This window comes from Elephantulus edwardii, unplaced genomic scaffold (genome assembly GCF_000299155.1).
Source record: "Elephantulus edwardii isolate Elephantulus edwardi_28Jun2011 unplaced genomic scaffold, EleEdw1.0 scaffold00261, whole genome shotgun sequence".
In the NCBI taxonomy this organism is placed as follows: domain Eukaryota; kingdom Metazoa; phylum Chordata; class Mammalia; order Macroscelidea; family Macroscelididae; genus Elephantulus; species Elephantulus edwardii.
The window spans coordinates 3330625-3335728 of NW_006400011.1; positions in this window are offsets into that span (position 1 = coordinate 3330625).

Below are 5104 nucleotides of genomic sequence, written 5' to 3' on the forward strand. Positions count from 1 at the left end.
GAGATGATATCTCATAGTTGTTTTGATTTGCATCTCTCTTAGAGCTAGGGATTTTGAACATTCTTCATGTGCTTGTTGGCTATCTGAATGTCTTCTTTGGTGAAGTGTCTATTCAAATCCTGTGCCCATTTTTCAATTGGATTATTTACCTTTATCTTGTTGCAGTGAGGACAGAAATTTTTAAAAGCAGCCCAGTCTCCTCTCGGCCCCCTCGCCCCACCATCTCTCCCTGGGTGGGGGACAGCAGTAGAATTAGGCTACTTCCAGTCTTGCTCAGTGGGGCAGCGGTGGACGGCGTGGGGATCATGCAGGAGAGCTCCCTTCCTACCTCAGGGCAGCCTGTTAGGGATGGCCAGATAGGACTGGCCAACTGCCAAATGCCATGTCCGCCAGCTTCCCACCAGAGCACCCACTGCGTCCCAGTTGGAAAGGGTTGGCAGTTAGGAGGGGGGCTGCCAAGTGTCTGTCATTACACTGGCCAACTGCTGTCACTCAGGACGGGCCAAGTCCCACTCTGGAAATTCACCAACTGCCCAAAAGAGCATAGCCAACTGCCACTCTGAAAGGCCTGTGGCTAGTCAAGGAGTCACAAGTGGTCATTCTAGTGACAGCTTTGGTTTTGTTCTACACAGTGTCCTTTCAGCTCTCTACTGACAGGTACCCCATTTGGACTTTGGGACAACTACTTTCCCCAATTCTTAGCCCATGTGTTTCCCTCCCCTGGCTGTAGGGTTGAGGCCCATGACTCAGATCTGGTCAACCAGAGAATTGCAATCCACTGACTGTTGCGGTTGGGTAATGTGGTGTTAAGGGTTTGCTGTTCAAAATGGCTTTCCCAGCCATTGACTTTGCCTTTGTCATGTGGATGGGCGAGAATATGCAAACAGGATGTGTTAGTCTATCCTTGAGGGGAATGACAGCCTCCACAGCAGAATTTGAGACTTTCACCACCATCAAAGTAGAACATGCAGAGTGTCCTCCAGGGCCAGAGATTCTTGAGCCAGCCAGACCTTCAGGAGACCAGCAGCAACAGCAGCAGAGAACCAGTGATCCGACATGAGACAGAGCTGACCCTGGGACTGTTACTCCAAGGCACCAGAGCTAGGAGCCTTTGTCTAAGTTTGTTGGAGGACTGAGGAGAGGGGAGTTATAACTGGCTTTATAACACTGGCCTAAAGCCATGTGGCTTAAAGCAGAGGGGCCTGTGAGCAAGATTTGGAAGCAGTCATGACCAAGATATTGTATCCTGTTGCCAACTGAAATTGTATCTTGTTAACTTCTCGAATAAACCCATAATTATGAGCATGCCTCCGTGTACTCTGTGAGCTATTGCAGTAGATTTTGGACCAAGCAGAGCAGCAATATTGATGTCAGAATTAGTCAAAAGAGATGCAGGAGCATGGGGGCGGGGCGGGCGTGTCTGACCTCATAGGAATTGGTTCTGTCCTGTAGGTGTTGTTGATGGAGACAAGCCTTTCCCACAAGACTCTTGCTCCTTTTTCAGCTGACTGATACCTAGCCAATTAGAACCAATCAGAACTAATTTAGGTGATTAGGGGGAAACAGGCTCTCTTTGTCTCTGAACGTGGGAAGGTATGAGGCTGGAGAGACAGAAGCCATCTTGCTATCACCAGGACAAGATATCTGAGAATGAAACCAGCCTAAATTACGTGGAACTGAAGGACAGAGAAAAAGAAACTGGGTCCTGAAAACACTGTTTGAATCCCTGGATCTAGCCATACCTGAAACCAATTACTGTTGGGCTGTCTTGCTATGTGAACCAATAATGCCTTCCTAAACAAAAATCCTTGTGGGTGGAATCAGTAACCACTGGCAGAGTCTACTAGTGTCTCATGGAGACCATCTGTGGCTTGGGGTGGCTCTCAGGGAACTTTGACTGACACTCTAAGACAAAAGCCAAATGGGATCCATCTTTGCTTTCCCTGCCCCTGGCTTCTGGCTTGAGCATGTGATGCTGACGGAATTGACCAGATGTGCCCCTGGCCTTTGGCTTAAAGTGCAACAGAAAAGGGGGTGGGGAGTTCCTCCCAGCTTATGGATGGCAGCAGACCATGTCCAGGTCCAGCGGGGATGGCAGCAGCTGTGGCAGCTGTGTCCTCACCAGACTGTCACCAGGATCTGGGGCTGTGGTCAAGCTGTGTGCCTGGGTGCCTTCCCGGTTTTCAAGCCTGATTTTGTGTTCTGCCAGGCGACTCTGTGAGCTCCCAACAGCCATGCCAGAAATCCGCAGAAAGCAGAGTCAGGTTCTATTGCTCGCAATAGGGGCAAAGAACCAAATCAACCCTTCATGGAGGAGCTTGGGGCTGGAGGAGTTAGACTGGGGCAAACAGAAGAGAAGAATTCCTGCCTGAGGGCTCTCCCCCAATGTACTTTCACTCCTGCTAAGTATCTCTCACTGCTCCTGAGAGAGGGCTGGTCACACGTAAGGGCCCTGAGAAGTTGGTAGGGGTGAGCAATCTGCCCGTGGGCATCAACTGGAGTATGTGTGTCTATGTGTGCGTGTGTGTGTGTGTGTGTGTGTTCACATACGTATGCATGTGTGTCTTCTCCCTCCCAGGCCCATGGTTAAGAGGGCCAAGCTCAACTCAGTTCTAGAAGGAGACCTACTGACAGCAGCAGGTGCACAGGTCAGCTCACCTTGGCCTACCTACAACTAGGGAGTGAGCAGTTGGATCTTAGAGGTGTTAGAAGCCAGCAAGCAGTGGTATGGAGATGGACTGGCCAGGCAGGTGCTGGGTCCCAAGGTTGGACAGCACTATAGATGAATCATGGTAACTCTTGTAGCACACCCTCTGCTTATATTGCCTTCCTCCCCTCTGGCTGCTTCAATCCACCAGTAGCTCCAGTGGAGAAAGATGGGCAGTCTTCTCCCATGTAATTTACAGCCTCCAAAACCCACTGTAGGGTCAGCTATGAGTCAGTTCCAACTCAATGGCAATGACTTTTTTTGACTCAAGAAGTCATGAAAGCCAAGGATTAAGAACAGGAGTTTGACAACTCAATTCTGGGCTTCAGATCCCAGTTTTACCAAGTATTAGCTGTACTGTAAACTTCTGTCAGATTATTTTGTTTCTTCGCCTCTGGGTGTGTGTGTGTGTGTGTGTGAACAGGGATGAGGGTGAGTTATTCTTAAATGCGTATAAAACATTTGGATGTTGCATAAGCAAAAAAATCCCTTGGTTTTTGCAACTATTCCATGGCTGTTGTTATGTGCTGTCAAATCAACAATGACTCATAGTGACCCGAGGAACGGGAGCTCTGAACCTTACCCTATCCTGAGTCAACCTCTCCCCTTCTAAGCATGATGTTCTGTTCCAAGGACTGGTCTTTTCATCTCCAAAGTATGCGAGATGGAGCTTCAAAAATCCTTGCTTCCAAGGAGCAAACTGGTTTCACCCTCTCCAGGTCAGACCTGTTTGTTCTCTTGGCAGTCCATGATATGTTCAATACACTTCTCCAGCACCCAACTCAAAGGCATTGATTCTTCTGTCATCCTTATTTTTATTTCAGCTCTCAGATGCATAGCAAGCAATTGAGAAGTCCATAACCTAGATCAGGCACACCTTAGTCTCTAAACTGACACTGTTGCTCTTCAGCATTCTGAAGGGGTCCTTGACAGCAGATTTTCCCAATGCAACTTGGGTTTTTTTTTTTTGGTTTCCTAATAGCTGGTGCTCAAAGTGTTGATTGTGGTTCCAAGTAAGAGGAAATCGTTAACAACCTCAATGTTTTCTCTATCATGATAGTGCCTATTGACCTGGTGGTGAGGATCTTTGTTTTCTTAATGTTGAGATGCATTCATTTAGAAGGTTGCATTTAGGACTCTGTTAGGATGGGCTGTTGATTCCATTCTTCAGATGTAGAATCTGAGGCTCAGAAGTGATTTGCTTAAGACCTCACAGAGTCAGGATTTAAAATCTGGGGCCAAAGACCAAACTCTTTTTTCTTTTTTATTCTCACTCCTCAGCTCCCAGCTGGACCAGCCAGCTCTGGATCCCTAAGTGTCAACACTCTTAGCACAGAGTGAGCGAGGTCAAGCCTGGTGAGCCAAGAAGGTATGGGATCAGCCAAAACTCTGCCACCCACTCACCCTGGACAAGAAACCCATTCCCACAGAGGTTAGCCTCATGGCTACCCTCATAAAGCCCAGGCTGTGGAGGGGCCTGTGGCCAGGCCACTGGCTGGGTTCTGCCCACAGAGTTCCCCATGTGACCTTGACCAGCAGGATCCAGTTACATCGCTGCAGCAGCTCGGAGGAACAAACACAGCTTGTCTCTTCCTCTGAGTATTTCTTTCTTTGTCTTGTGAGCTTTGAAAAATGAAAGGAATGACAAGGATTTGGGAGGTGGTGGTGGTGGGGGGGGGGTGCAGGCTGGAAAAATCTGCAGTTCTGGTGGAACCCACCAAGAGGGCGGCATGAGGGAGTTTTCAAGTCTCTTGAAATGGAAAAACCTACAATGGACATGAGGAAGGCACCAGGAGCTTGAGGTCTCACTGGGGTCCTGACTCCCCTGGGGTGGCCAAGAGGCTGGCACTGGGGGCAGAAGGTTTACTGCTGAGCTCACTGTAGTCAGGCCACTAACCTCTCTGCTCTGTGGTCTCCTCGGCTCTTCAGTGGCAATAACACTGCTTTGGATTGTTGTGTGGAAAGGACAACCTATTTAGATTACAATAGGTGCTTAAGACTGCCCATGCTTCAATGAGTTGGCCATTCTTTAGCGTGTATTAAAACATGCATAGTGACACCGTTGTAGAATGAGACTGACATCAGGGTTGGGGTGAGACTGAGAAAAATTGGATAAATTATGTATACTGCATTGAAACAGATGAGGGAGAGAACAGTTTAAAAGCATTAGCTGATTGGTTTTTTTGGTTATGGTTATGGTTATAAGAGTCTGGAATGAAGGTTGCATAGTGGAGTGTACTGGGGAGGGGAGATTGTATACCAATGAAGGAATTTTTCTTTTACTTTTCAAAGAGAAAAGCGAACGGGAGTGGGGGGGGGGTGCAGGGAGAAAAATGCAACAATGAATGAATGGAAATCCAAAATTTCTGTAAATGTTCATTAAAATTAATGTTGTTG